Source organism: Pinus tabuliformis, chromosome 4_2 (genome assembly GCF_031772625.1).
Source record: "Pinus tabuliformis cultivar Carrire ecotype Pingquan chromosome 4_2, CPIR1, whole genome shotgun sequence".
Classification (NCBI taxonomy): Eukaryota; Viridiplantae; Streptophyta; class Pinopsida; order Pinales; family Pinaceae; genus Pinus; species Pinus tabuliformis.
The window spans coordinates 1,166,311,743-1,166,328,044 of NC_142304.1; positions in this window are offsets into that span (position 1 = coordinate 1,166,311,743).

Genomic DNA, 16,302 nt, shown 5'->3' on the forward strand with positions numbered 1-16,302 from the left:
AACAGTCTCTGGGCACTTTTTACTATCATCCTGCTCTGTAAATTCTTGTGCCTTAGTGACTGGTTCTTGTGGAACAGTCACTGGGCATTCCTCACTGATAACCTGCTCTGTAGATTCTTGTGCCTCAGTGACTGGTTCTTGTGGAACAGTCACTGGGCATTCTTCACTAACAACCTGTTCTGGAAATTCTTGTGCCTCAGTGACTGGTTCTTGTGGAACAGTCACTGGGCCTTTCCCACTATCAACCTGCTTGGTGTGTCGTTCTGCCTCAGTGACTGGTTCTTGTGTTTCAGTCACTGGACAAGTGACTGGTTCTTGTGGAGCAGTCACTCCTTGATCCATAACCAATGACATATTACCCAGGGGGACTGGTTTTTGTATGACAGTGTCTTCAGCCAAGTCCGGCTGGGGAGTCTGGGACGGAAATAAGGGTTTCAATACAATAGTGGCAGGGTTAGGGAAAATGGAAGTGGATTCTGCCTCAACAGTCTTTGTTCTCTTTCTTCTTGGTAGGAAGGCAGCAAAATCGCTGCCTTTCCTTTTCTTTGAACGGGATGGCTTTTTCTTCGGTGCAGGGTTTTCCGGAGGGGTAGGAATTTTGGATGTAGACCTTGTCCGTGGTCTAGAGCTTGTGACTGCTGGGGTTTTCCTCTTTTTCTTAACGGGTGAAGAAGGGGGTGTTGGAGAATCGTCACTCGGAACAGGAATAGTAGAAGGTGTTAGCTCTGCTAACTGAGGGGAGCTCGGGGTTGGGTTGACGGGAGAATTCAGGGTTTCCTCCTGTTGTTCTTTATGAGGATTTTCGGCCGGTTGGACCGTTTTCTCTTGCTGAGGAATTTCGGGTGGGGTTTGCAAAGGAACTTCAGGTGGTTGGGAAGTTTCTGGTGGGACTTGCAGAGGGACTTCAGGTGGGGCCTGCGGAGGAATTTCAGGTAGGGCCTGCAAGGGGGGATTTTGCTGAGCAAAACCCCTCTGTATTAACAGCTGACATAAGCGATGGTGGGTAAGGGATGTCATTGGAGATTTGGCTTTCTTACAATAATACGACATATTTTTAATACAGCCAAGCAGATAATAAGGGATATTAATCAATCTTCCATTTCTCAAATGATTCAGCAGAACAAAGTCGTGATTGTATACTACCTGATAACGCCCTTCGCATGTGAGGTAGTGTTTCACGAATTCTGCCACTGATGGCCATGGTGGAGGAAGTGAATGCAGACTGACCCCGCGGCCTCTCTGTTCGACTTGCTCGTCCAGGCGCAAAAAGTCTTGCTGTGCGTTAAGAACGACCGTCTTCCTGCTAAACCAGCGAATGCCCTCAGCTGGCAACCCTGATACCTGAACTATGTCATCCTGTGTTACTGGAATGCGAACCCCTCGGACCACTGAGAAATTTCCTTCAAAGTTCTGTGCGAATTCTAATACTTCTTCTTCGTTAAAATCTCCCAACTTTTCAAAATATACTGTCCACCCTGCTTGTTGGAAGATCTGATATGCTTCAGGAAAGAGCTGTAGAAGGCTTATGGAGCCGGGCTCATTTCTAATGGCCGCCTTTCCCATGGCTAAAGCTCCGAGTTTTTTCGCAGAAGCACAATTCAGTACTCTCAGACCCTGATCAGACTTAGTTGTTGCATCAATGGCTGCGTAGTCTAAATGACGGCAAAAATGGGTATGATAACGGGCGGCAAGTTGGTGCATGCGAAATAATCATTCCGTTTTTGGAATTCCCCCCCCCTACGTATGGTATAATAATGATTGTACGTGGGGAGATATGCAATCATTATGAAATGAAATCCTCTCTTTTAATATGTTTTAACCGAATTACATTAAAACCATATACCTTATACTTTACCTTTAATTAATAATTCGAAGTGTCGGTTGCAATAGCCTTGAATGATCATAGAAGGGTCTGTGTAATTGACTCTGGTATATTGCAGATAATTTTCACCAGAAGGATCTGAAGTGTGATCGTGAAGGACCAGAAAGCTTATGTGTCGTCAACGAGAGATGCTGCTTTGATAATAGCAAGTTGCTGAGACTGATGTTTGAGCAACTGACAATTCAACACTACATTGCTGAAGCAGGTGTTTCATCAATCGGGGGAGTTGATAATGTATTGCGGAGACAGGTGTTTCAGCAATGGATAGAATCAATGATATGTTGCTGAAATAGGTGTTTGGGCAACGGGAAAAGTTGGTGTTACGTTGCTGAAACAGGTGTTTCAGCAACGGGACAAATTGGTGTTACGTTGCTGAAACAGGTGTTTCAGCAACGGGAAAAATCAGAAAATTGTGATAACTGACTTAGGTCTGTGAATGATAAGGGTTTATTTCAGCAGTAAGGGATGGGTAACACAGGCTGAAGGAAGATATTTTGGAAGTGGTGGGAGAAATAATGGAGGGATATTGCTTTAGGGAAAAGGGGAAAATGATGGGAGGAAGCTTCTTGTTTTAAAGCTTCAGATCTTCTCATGATGAATCTGTCCTCCTTATTGCCTTTCCAGAATCTGCAAAATTCAATTGTAACATGCCAATCCTTGACAGGGATTATTAGTGCTAAATCTAATCTACTACTAAAAAATATAGTGCAGAAAATTAAGTGCAGTGAGGAGCAGAAGACTCCCCTAGAAAAAGATAGTGAATATCAGTCATGCAAGCAGTCTTGAAATCTTCTTTAGACACAGGGCGCTCATATAAACGGAGCCTATGGCCATTGACTAGTAGAGGTGTTTTAGCATCATCAATTGTTACAAGTCTTACCGTTCCGTTTGGAAAGACATCATCTACTTCATATGGTCCAAGCCAACGTGTACGTAGCTTTCCCTGAAAATTTTCAAACCGAGAATCATACAGCAAGGCCCAGTTACCTTTTTGGAACTGCTTGTGTTTGATAACTTTGTCATGCCATTTCATCCTTTGTTGCTGAATCATGCTTGTTTGGTGAATGGCATCCAATCTCTTTTCGTCCAACTCCAACAGTTGCTGTAATCTAGCTGTCTGCACATCATTCAAATCGAGATTAACAGCTAAGGCAGTCTTCAAAGTTTTAATTTCAAATTCCACAGGAAAAATAGCATTTTTACCATAAACCAATTCATAGGGAGAAAAACCTGTAGTGTTTCTCCAAGTAGTCCTGTAAGCCCATAATGCCTCAGGGAGCCTTTGGGACCAATCCTTTCGGTTGTCCTTCACTGTTTTAGTTAGAATGGCCTCTAAAACTTTGTTTGTGCTCTCCACCTGCCCATTAGCCTGGGGGTGGTATGGTGTAGTCATTCTATGTTGAATATGGTATTTGTGAAGGGTAGATTTAAAACCATGAGAGTTGAATGGAGGTCCTCCATCAGTGACTATCTCTCTGGGGGTTCCAAATCTAGTGAAAATATCTTCAAACAAGAAGGACAAAACAGCCTCCTCATTGGCTCTAATAAGTGCTTTGGCTTCCACCCACTTAGTCATATAGTCTGTGCAGACTAATATATAGGTTCTTTGATTGGATGGAGGGTTAATGGGTCCTATGAAGTCCAAGGCCCATCTTTCAAATGGTTCAGCAACTACCTGGGGGTTTAGTGGCATTTGGTCTCTATGATTGGGTTGACCCATTCTCTGGCAGCTATCACAAGCCCTTACATATTTCTTTGCATCCTTAAATAATGAGGGCCAATAGTAACCCATCCTCAGAATTTTATGTGTTGTCCTTTTATCAGCAAAATGGCCTCCACAAGGGCCATCATGGCAAGCTTTCAATATGTCATACACTTCATCTTCCCTAATGCATCTTCGGATCTCTTGATCAAGCCCAGTATAGAAGAGACATCCGCTTATCCAGCTGTACCTGGCACTTTGTTGAACAATTCTTCTCTTTTCTCTATATGACAGGTGTGTTGGTAGTTTTTCTGCAACCAAGTAATTAGCAATATCTGCATACCATGGAGAATGAGCAGAAACTGCAAACAAATATTCGTCAGGGAAACTATCATCTACTGGAATATCATTGTCAGTTTTTAACCGTGAAAGAAAATCAGCCACCACATTTTCTTTACCAGGCCGATCTATGATTGTAATATCAAATTCCTGCAATAGTAATAGCCATCTGGTAACTCTAGCATTTGTGACAGATTTGTTCATTAAGTATTTAATAGCTGAATGATCAGTGTGTACAAATGTAGGATAACCAGTAATATAGTGTCTGAATTTGTTAATTGCATAGATTACTGCAAGGAACTCTTTCTCGGTAACTGTATAGTTAAGCTCAGCAGAGGTCATATTCTTACTAATAAAGTATATAGCATAAGGAAGATGATTTTCCTCTTGTCCCAAGACCGCTCCAATAGCACTGTCTGAAGCATCAGAGGATATGTGAAATGGAAGATTCCAGTCAGGCCCTCTCAAAATAGGGGCAGTAGACAGTTGATGCTTCAGTTCTTCAAAAGCTTTTTGACAAGAGTTAGTCCACTTGAATTCAGCATTTTTCATAAGCAATACAAACAATGGAGAAGCTATTTTAGAGAAATTTTGAATAAATCTCCTATAATAACCAGCATGTCCTAGAAAACTTCTCACATCAGTTTGAGTCTTAGGAACAGAAAGATTCTGAATGACTAATATTTTAGATGGATCTACCTGAATACCTAGAGATGAAATAAAATGTCCAAGCACTATCCCCTCACTCATCATCATATGGCATTTTTCGGTACTTAAGGAGAGGTGGGCTTGAATACATCTTATAAGTACTTTCTCAAGGTTTTGCAATGCCTCTTCAAAAGACACACCGTAGGGGGTAAAATCATCCATAAATATTTCCATACAGTCATTCAGCATATCAGAGAAAATTCCTATAACAGCTCTTTGGAAGGTTGCTGGTGCATTGCATAATCCAAATGGGAGAACTCTATAGGCGAAAGTTCCCCAAGGACTGGTGAAAGTGGTCTTGTCTTGATCCCGGGGTGCAATTTTTATCTGATTATAACCACTGAATCCATCTAGAAAAGAGAAGAATTTCTTCCCTGCAAGACTGTCTAACACTTGATCAATGAAAGGTAAGGGAAAGTGATCTTTTTGGGTAGCTTTGTTTAAAGCTCTATAGTCAACACATACCCTCCATTTCCCGTTTTTCTTAGGAACAATTACTAACGGGGAAACCCATTCACTGTCCGATATGGGGTATATAAATCCTGCGTTAAGCAGTTTTTGAAGCTCTTCTTTAACAATTTCTCTTAAATTAGGATTCATCCGTCTTTGGGGTTGACAAACAGGTCGGCTTCCTTCTTTAATGTAAATTCTATGAGTACATAATTCAGAAGAGATACCTTTCATGTCCGTGTAATCCCAGGCAAATGCCTCCTTATATTTGTGTAGTAACTTCATTAAATGCTGTGTTTCAGTGTCTGTTAAATCAGGATTTATGTTTAATGTCTTACCGGGTTCTATTTCAACAGTTATGCTCTTAGATGGAATCGTGTTTAAAGTCTGGGGTGAAACTTCAGGTTCAATTTTTTCTTGTACATCAGTTTCAAAAATTGCAGTTAATTGATTATGTGTTTCAGCAATAACAGAAGAAGGTTCACAAATAAAATTATTGATTATTTCGTCCTCTGTATTGTCTTTAAGAGTTAAAGCTTGTCCTATGGTTAAAATTGGTTGAACAACATTATCATCATAATCCATCCATATAGAATCTTCACTATTAACTACTGGCGTAGCGTGAGGATAAAGAGTTAACTGCTTTGTTTCATAACCATTAGAAATTGTCATTCAACCAGATCTGCAACTTATAAATGCATCAGCTGTGGCCAGCCATGGCCTTCCTAGAATTAAGGGGTGTCCCCCCAGCTTTGTTTTAGTTTGCAATACAACAAAATCAGCTGGATATTTCCAGGATTCAACTGAAATGAGCAGGTCTTCAACAACCCCTTCTGGCTTAATTGTGGAACGGTCAGCTAACTCTAAAATGGTGGGTGTATCTCTGATTGTGTTACTCAGCTGTAACAATTGTGAAGTTTCCAGAGTCATTATATTAATTTCTGCACCTAAATCTACCAAAACTCGGGAGATTACTGCTTTACCAATCTGAACTGTAACAGTAGGATGGCCAGGATCACCATATTTTACAGGAGGGGTTTTTCCGGACATTAATGCAGACAAGTCTCCCATCACATGTACTGTAAGGGGATCCTTGGTTTTCCTACCAGGTTTCTTTACACAAATGTCCCTTAATGTTTTGGCATAGATTGGTACATCTTTTAATGCTTGTAAAAGTGGAATCTTAATATACAAATTTTGCAATTCCCCCATAAAATTAAAAGCAGGTGTTTCAGCTGTTTTGGTTAAAACCAAACGCTCGGGGAATGGAGGTTCTGTTAATTCATCATTTTTGTTGGAAGGTGGTTGAGCTTCTTTTTTCTTTTCGGTTTCATTTTTATCTGAATCAGTTATATCATCAATAATAGGCTCTACTACTCTTCTAGATCTCAAGTGAATATCATTACATTGCATAGTAGGGGATATAGACTGATTCTGAATTTCAATAACTTGCACAGCTTTATTGTTGGGGTTAGGATTTGGTTGCGCGGGTAGTTGGGGTCTCATTTGATTGTTTGGTGGGGCATTTGATGGCAAAGAGAGTGATTGTTGGAATTGAGGCATCGGATTTGGGTATGGAAGTGATTGATTATTCCAACTTGGGTTCCAAGGATTGAAAGGAGGTGGTTGCTGTGGAGGCCAAGGAGTCCACATTGAAGGATCAACAAAGGGAGGGTTTTGCATTTGCATGGGTGGGAAACTCATTTGATTGAAAAGTGGATATTGCATTTGGTTGAAGGGGGGGTAGCCTGTTTGGCCAAAAGCAGAATAATTGTTCCAGCGATTAAATGGCATACCAGAATTCGTACCTTGCCCTTTACGTTGCCACTGTCTTCTTTGAGTTAGTAGGTAGACTGCTTCAGCTTCTTCCTCTGTTGGCTGCATCGCTGCTTTTATCCCTGGTAGAGATGGACATTGTTCTGTCTCATGATATTTCTCACAAAGGGTGCAAACTGGTACTTTATCTCTTGGGCACTCCCTTAGTGGGTGTTTATCTCTACATTTCGGGCAGTAGACAGCCAGAGTTGCTTCTGCCTCAGCCTGCTTCTTCTTAACCTGCAAAGTGTCAATCTGTGAAGCAAAAGAACTTAGCATTTCGGTTTTAAATTCTTCAAGCAAATTACCTATCTCTGCTCTTGTTGCTCCTCCATTGGCTGATTTCTGTACCCTTGAATAGGTGGAATCTCTTATTCTGTTTCTTGAAGCTCCCCTAGAACATCTTTTAGCAAGTTCACAAATCTCATCATATGATTCTTTAGATATATCTCCCTTAGCAAGCATATTTAACATATTTAAACAATCATCCCTTAATCCTCTAAGTAGTATTGTTTTACGAATTTCCTTACTTATATCCGGATGATCAGATCTCTGTATGTTGTATTGCAACCTTTCGATGTAGTCCTCCAGGCTTTCATCTGATTTTTGTGCCATATTGAACAGTTCATCCTTCTTCTCCCTGGTCCGGCAATAGTCTTGATATTTAAGCAGAAATTTTTGTTTCATTTGCTCCCATGTTGTGATTACCTGGCTTCCCAGACTCATGAACCACCTCAAGGCATTTCCTTTTAGGGTGGCTGGAAACAGTTTCAACTTTTGAGCATTAGTAACATAATCATAGCTTCTGCATAAAATATCAAATTCAAAAAGAAACTCGTCAGGATCCTCAGTAGATAAACCATGAAAGTTAGGTAGGGCAGACAATGGAATATTTTTCATTGTTCCTGCAGGAAGATCACTGATGGGAAATCCCAAGGTAGAAAGAGAATTTTCATCCCTTCTCTCCTCTTCAGGACCTGTACGTCCTCCTCCAAAGAGGAAATTTTCATTGTTGTCTTCCATCGTTGGTCCTCCTACTGCACTTTCCCGATCGTCAGAATCCTCTATTGGTTCTTCAATATTTCCTATCGGTCGTCCAGCGCTTTCTACTATCTCCTCGATATGTTCTACTGATCTGCTACTTTCCTCTGACTCTTCAGCGCTGACTGCTGGTTCTTCTGTATTTTCAGGACCCACAACTTCTTCTGTATTTTCAGGACCCACAACTTCTTCTGTTCTGTAATCTGACTGAGGGGAACGCTGAATCTTTGACTTCCGAGAACTCAATCTTTGTGATGATTCAGCTTTTGATACAATTTCGTCAATAAACGTTTTTCGTCCTCCCCAGCCCTTGCCACCTGCGCGGTTATTTTTCTTCTGGTTTCCTCGTCCTCTCATACAATCTGTACATTAGGAAAAAAAAAAAAAAAATAGATAAATGCTTTTTTTGAAATCTATAATTACCTTCCCCGGCAACGGCGCCAAAATGTTGGTCGCTCTAATTGCTTTCACAATTCGAGCTCCACATAAATTGTCAACCCGAGAAGGTCTTTTTATTCCAAAGGTAATAGCGCACTGGATATGCTCAATTTCGAAAGCAGTTCAATGTTGTAGTAAGAGAAAGTCACACACAACTGTTAAATTCAGCAATCTACCAATTCGCAGTCTAACTAATTAAAGCTGAAGTTAATTAAATTATAGCAGACACAATTTCTCTGTTACAGCAAAGGGAAATAAATGTATAAGAAAAGAAATCGTTCAACTATAGCAGGAACAGGACCCTATTCCTTAGTGGGAACTTCAGCACCTGCTGCCTGACACTGATCACACTGCAAAGGAAGTAACCTTAAGAGATCAAGACCCTATTCCCAGGAACAGGAATCTTCAGCACTTGACCTCTCGTTCTAATCACACTGCAAGTAAAAGAAGGCAATCAATGGGAGCAAGACCCTATCCCTCTGTACCGGGATCTTCAGCACATGCTCTCATCATATACTCGTGCAATCAATACATGTAGCGTTAAGAAACAGAGTATCACAAACCATGTAACTAGTGTTTCAGCAACAGAACTAAACACAATGCAAATACATAAGAAATAAACAACTACAGGAATGAAAAAGGGGTGGATCTTGTGAGGAAGGCGGGCCCTTTCCTTCTCACAAGATTCCCCAAGAGAAGGAATTAAACGAGAATACTCAAAACAGATCTTTATTCATCCGTCAAGAACTGGTACATACAAAAAGGAGACTAGCTCCTGTTTCACACAATGCTGTTCTCAAAATTACAGTTCGATCCCCTCTAATGATGATGTCTCCTCTTTTTAAAGAGGAGACATCATTTACAATTTTACACAAGAGCGGATATCGCGAGTCTGTTCCAAACAAGACTATTCTATTTTTCTTAAAACAAAGAGATGCTGTTACAGCGAGACAACAGTCATGCTATCTTTAAAATAATTCTGGTAACCGTATCTCCAGTCTGCAGCTATTATCCACAAAAAGTTCTTCAAAATCGCAAATTACGCCCAACGGAATTTGCGTGCTTTGTCGGCTGTTTCAGCAGCTGAGTTATCTGTTTCAGCATCGAGACCAGCTGTTTCAGCAACGGGACCAGCTGTTTCAGCAACGGGACTAGCTGTTTCAGCAACGTAGTCGGTTGTTTCAGCAACTCAGGCAGCTGTTTCATCTACAGCCGTTTGTTCTCATCAAGGCATAACTTTATCTGCGATCTTTAACTTATGTTAGCAACCAATATACTTCAATAATTGATAAAATATAAGAGTATTATGGAATTAAATGTAAGACAGATTAACCATATAATAAAGAAGAGGTTTTCATGTACCTTGGGATAAAGTGGATGAAAAAGACATTGAGGTTCATGGTTCAAAAAGTAAAATGATGTCAAAATATATAACAAAATGGTACATATTGGAGTCCTAACAAGGGCTCTCTCTTTATAATTTAGCTTTGTATTGATGATATTTTAGGCTAGTTATTAATGTTCATAGGTTTTTTATTTTGGTTAGGTGGTGGAATTCTAGGAGCAGATGGATAGAGCTAGGTCTTCAATCCATTGGGCTATGGAGTCAATAAAAGGATAGCATCACTGAATCAGATCATTAAAGGGAATGTTCACAGGGCAGGCTAGCAAAGCAAAAGGAAAATATTCATGGTCTAATGGGTGAAATGATACTAACCAGGGTGAAAGGGCACTTAAGAATCATTGGACTGGGATCAGAATGAGGAACAGAGGGTGATCATAAACAAAGGGAAATTAAGAATCCTTTGCTATATAGATCAAAAGGGAAACTATGGAAGCTAAGGAGCAGTTAAGAATTCCCTAGCTAAGATAGGTTAGTAGAAAACATTTAGAATTTAAACAGTCAAGACAAAGTGCGGTCAAGCAATTTCTGAAATATCATTCCTAGTTACACATTGAGATTTTAGAGAAACAAACAAGATTATGAAGAAACATAAGAAGACAACATTAAACATGAGAGAATACTTATTTGTATTTCGCTTTACACAACAATCCTATAAAATATATGATCTTTTTTCCTTGATCTAGCAATCCAATCCAGTCATTGATACAATAGAACTTTGATTTGAGAGAAAAGGTCTATAGAAATGTCTTGGGATCCACACTAAATACTTCGAAATGTGAAGTATTTATACAAAAAAAAAAATTACAAAATATCTCATAACAATCTAAGATTTAGTCTAAGGAATCAAAATATCTTCAAGCATGAAGATAGACACAGATGGAAAACTACATCATGCTATCCCTTTTATTGTGGTAGTGCTGGCTGTTGTAGTTGAGTTGTAGCCCTTTAATTTGGCTGATAGTTGTAGTATTTCTACGCTAGAATCTTCTTTACTTTTAATCTTTCACTAATACTCTTTGACTCTGTTACTATTTGACCAAGCTAATTTATCTTTTACTTGTTTCACTTGGCTGCCTAAAGATTTACTATGGTAACTTTCTAAAAAACGTCTTATAGTAAATCTGTCATTTTCTCCCAGCATTCTGCCTCATGTAATTTCACCTTTAACATTCTTCTGTAAATTTCGTCTTCCTTAGTATACTTTGGAAAATTTGGCTTTGTGACGAACAGGTGTTTGATTTAATGCTTTAAGAAGAACAAGTTTTCAAAAGTGTCATATAGTACTTTCCCTGTTGGCAAGGCTGTGATACATGAAGTGCTTGTTTGTTCCTTTGCCAATCTCCTTAGTCTGTCTCCATAATCTAGCTATGTCATAAGTTTATCATTGATGACCATTGGACTTGGAAGACCTTTCTCCCTCAAAACCTGAAATTTAGCCATGAATCTGTCAATGGCTACCTGCATGTTTTGACACTTTTCTTCCAAATTTAACATAAGGTTTCTTTTAGAGAGAACCTTTTTGATTTCCAAGATAGCTTCTGTCCTATCTTCTATGTCAAGCTCATGGAGCTCATATCTGTTTTTGTTGTTTAGGAAGTGGATGAGTCGATTGGCATCCTCAAACATATCACCCAAATCTTCCCTTACCTTTTGTATAGCTTCAGTAGCTATCTTCACTAGTTCTGTTTTCTCAAATATAACTTGAAATGATGGCCAAATATCATTAACATCGTCAATGATATTGGACCAGAGCAACTCTTTAGTCTGTCCTAGTGTTTTTTGAGTGTCAAATATTTCTCTAGGACTTTGATTTTCTCACCCATCCTTTGGGCCTTCTGTGTCTCTTCTCTTCGCTGAATTTGGGCAAGCTTACAGTCAGTTTCTAAGCTTGCCACTTTATCCTTTAGCCTTTTGAGCTCTGTTGCCTATATTGACATCTCCTCCATCGATTTTACTAGCTCTGTTGTTTTCTCTATTGGTGTACCTGCTACTGTAGTGGATTCAGTTGTGATTGGAAGTGTTGTGGTAGGTGGAGCTATAGGTGCCAATGATGCTGCCAATGTAGAAGGGACTGCAGTAGAAACAATGGGAATGGCAGTCCTAGAAGTGGTGGCCAAGTCACTTTGTTTGGACTAAATCAAGGTTTCTAATTCCTTCTCTGTCTCTTTTAGTTGGTCATTTAGCTTTAGGACCAAGCCCATGAGCTCTTCATCTCCTTTTTGTGCCTCGAGTACTTCTACTATTTGTGGGTGATGCAACTGGGGAATCTTGAGCTACCTCTTCAGAGCAGCTATATCATCATTCTTCTACTTTATTAACTTTTCTGTGGCCTTTACATATTTGGGATCATGTCTCAACTCAATGACTAAGTCCTCTAAGGACTTGATTCTTGTATCTTTGGCCTGTGAAGAGGCCTTCTCCAACTAGAACTGTGCTGATATATTATTCAGGGAGTTTTGCAATTGGTGGGCAGCGATGGCTTTCCCTATCAAGGTGGAGTAAATCATCTCCCCTGTCTACTTGTGCAGCTCAATCTAGTCAATAGGATGAATGTCCTTTGCTAGTACTTCGAAGTCTATCTTTTTGAAGTCTACTGTTGTTCTTGGTTGCTGAGTAGTGGGTTTCATGAATGTCATCTGCATTTTCCCCTCTTTGACATCAAATGCAGACATAGGCCTTGTTTTATTGGTATGGATCATCTCTAAATACTATCCATAAGTTTGGGCTTTCAGCCTCTCATTTCTAGCTTTTATTTCTTTGTATCTCTCTTTGATATCCTAGTCTTTGTCTGCTGGCATTCTGAAAGAGGATACCTCCACACTTTGTTGTCTTTCCAATATCTGAGTATGTGATGTGGAAGGTTCTAGGGTACCTCCAGAGGGAGTGGGATGCCTTCTCCCTTCTCTTTCTGTGCTTGTGACCTCAACTGTTTCCTCTTTATATTCCTGTTCAGAGACATGATTTTCTCTTTGTCTTTTAGCCTGGCTAGTCTCTACATAGGCCTGTGATGTTTCTCATCCTGAAGTAGTGACCCCTTCAATGTTTATTTTGAGGCTTTTCTGCTCATTTAGAGGAGTTTTTAAGAATGGGGGGGGTACTCATGGTGGTTTTTGGTATACCTGTTTGATTTGGCTCCTCTGATAGGTCTGGTTCTTATGATTCCTCCGGCACCTAGGATTCTTCTAGTACCTGTGATCCTTCTGGTACCTGCGAGAAAGAATTTTCATCAAGTTGTTTCTCTAGGTCAATTAAGGTGTTTTCCACAACAACTTTAGTACTATCCCTGTCTTCTAAAGTGTTTTCCACGCATTCCAATTGGTTGGCATACTTTTCTATTTCAGGGATTTGGTGATGAATGTAAGGAGCCATCTTGTTTTTATGCCTTCTCTTGCAGGTGAAATCCAAGGGATCATATCTCCATATGAAGCTTTGTTTTAGTTTCAATCTTTGAAGGATTAGGTCTGCCTCCTTTAGTTTCAACTGTTTCCTCTTTATATTCCTATTCAGAGATAGGATTTTCTCTTTGTCTTTTAGCCTGGCTAGTCTCTGCATAGGCCTGTGATGTTTCTCATCCTGAAGTAGTGACCCCTTCAATGTTTCTTTTGAGGCTTTTCTGCTCATTTAGAGGAGTTTGTAAGAATGGGGGGGTACTCATGGTGGCCTTTGGTATGCCTATTTGATTTGGCTCCTCTGATAGGTCTGGTTCTTATGATTCCTCTGGCACCTAGGATTCTTCTAGTACCTGTGATCCTTCTGGTACCTGCGAGAAAGAATCTTCATCAAGTTGTTTCTCTAGGTCAATTAAGGTGTTTTCCACAACAACTTCAGTACTATCCCTGTCTTCTAAAGTTTTTTCCACAAATTCCAATTGGTTGGCATACTTTTCTATTTCAGGGATTTCGTGATGAATGTAAGGAGCCATCTTGTTTTTATGCCTTCTCTTGCAGGTGAAATCCAAGGGATCATATCTCCATATGAAGCTTTGTTTTAGTTTCAATCTTTAAAGGATTAGGTCTACCTCCTTTCCATCTTCTTTGTTATTACAAATAAAGGGACCTAATTGGTCTTTGATCCTGAGCTGGGCTTTCTTTTTGGCTCTAACAAAATTTATCTCATCTGAATTGATTATCTTCCTGTAGTACTCCAGAGAAAATAACCTCATTGGGAGGTATCTGGGTAGTTTGTATGGGGCCAGCTCACAGCCATAAATCCTTATTTCAGTGTGATTTTGGTATAAGTACCAATCACCTACTTTGTGTTGTTTTGAGAGTTGCAGGATCCTATTTATATCTGAATTGATTTTGGGAGGAGGGCTTCCTATCAACATTATCACAATGGGATGTACAAATAGGTCTATGAAGTCTGTATATGGATATGGAGATTCATTTTTATGGATCAGTGGAGTCCAAAAAATATTTGATATTGGGTGACCTTTTGTGTCAAGTTTCTGAAGAGTAAATGAGAACTTATCTACTTGGTAGTATAGGAAAAGGTGATACAACACAGAGGAATACTTGAATACTCATTCATTACTCATCCCAAGGAACTGGTCATGCATTTTATCAGCTATAAACTGGGCATAATCATAAATGACAACAGGAGGTTGTCCTAGAGTGAAGATGGACATGAAAGCCAGGATTATTTCATCTATGTACTCAGTGGTGGTATAACCTAGGACACTTGATATCATTGCTACAATGTCTTGGCCAAATTGGGAAAATATGGTATACACATATGGAGGGGGGTCATTTGGGATATGCTTTTCCTCCCTGATGAAGGTCTGGAACATCTCAGCAAGTTTTGCAGTGGTAAGCTTGGGAAACTATTCCAAGAGGTCTCCAATTGAAAAAGGGGTTAGGTTTTGTCCTGGTTGAAGTTGCAACATTTCATTAATAGATTCAGCAGTGATGGTGAAAAGTATGGTTTGGTTAGGGGACATCACTGCTCTCTGACTAGGGATATAATTTGCATGGCAATAATGGACAATTTTTGGGAAAATGTGCACTTCAGGGAATTGATACTTGGGAAAATTGGACTCCCAAAGACCAATTTATCAACATGGTTTAGGTATTGATGTCTGTATCGACAGTACAGTTTGAGAGGGGATTCACAGATAGAGGTGTCCTTGATTTGGAAATATTTATCAGCCAGGCAGAGGTGGTCTAGGTCAAGATGAGGAGTGGAAATAGTTCTGACATCCATGGTAATTGGGGCGGCCATTCTCAGTTCTTGTGGATTTGAGAATGGGGGAGATAATTTTTCAGTCTGTTAGGGCAATGGTGGTTCAATTCTGGGTGGGTTTGAGTTACCAGAGTTTCTTTTAATTAATTTTTACTTTAACTAAGAAAACTCAGTGACTGGTTCTGAAATTGACAGGGTTTTTTAGTGAATTATGGCTTAAATACCTGGAATTGAAGAAAATTGTGTCTGAATCGGGTGACTAGCAACTGTGAATGGTCAAAAAGACTTTGAGTAGGCTAGAAAGCAATCTGGGAGCTTTATGGCATCTTCAAGGTGCAATTGTACGTTGGTTGACAACTTTGATGTTAGTAGGTGCGTGCATGGAGGTTTACAGTTGAAAAAACGATAAAAACGAATGATTTGGGGCATTTTGGCTTTATGCGGGAAAGTCAAAATTGGTGTGTATAGGTGAATAGTGGTTTTTTTGTCATATAGCGGAGTGAACAGTGGTTAATTTGGTGTGTAGCGGGTAGGCGGTAAGTGGTTTTCATCACACCGCTTTTGGCCTCTCGGTGGTATTGGGAGGAGGCCACCCGATTCCATACATTGAGCGACACGTAGTCTTGGGGGCCGAGGGAAAAAAACTCTTTTCGATTGGGTAATGTTCAGACTTCAGGCCCATCCAAAATGGATGAGGATCATCAGATGTGGAGGGGAGTGGTTGTGCAGCAATCGGGTAGTGCAGTTGCATGGAGGGTAGTGGGGGGGCCTGCGGGTGATTTTGTGTGGCAATTTTTAGTTGATGGGGGATTAAGGTGGGGTTAAGGCATTTTGGTCATTAACGGAGGGTTTAATTGGGTTTTTTACTAGCTTAATCGTTGATCGATTAGTTAGTGGGTTTGGGGAAGAAAATCATAGTTTGTGTAATTAAACTAGGGTAGGGTTATTTAATATTGCAAGAGTTAAATATATATAGGAAATGGGTTTTTGTTTGGGATTTAATAAATAAATTAGTAATTATTCAAATGAGCGGAAAGGGGAACAATACCCTAAGTATATGATATTTCATGTTTTAATGCTTTTCTGATAATAACATCAAAACTTAGGATATAGTGTTTTTGTGGGCATTTTATATGAAAATGAGCCATGTGGGGGAACGAATACTTTTCCTAGGTAAAAGTAATTTAACCTTAGGAAAAGAGTATTATTAGGGAAAATGAATAAACTGAAGTGGGGGATGAATTTTTACGAGAGGGTTTAGTACTTATTTCCTACAAGTCATTGAGCCGAGGGTCTGGTCCCTCCAAAAGTCAGCGAAATGCTCTAAGCCTCTTTGACTTA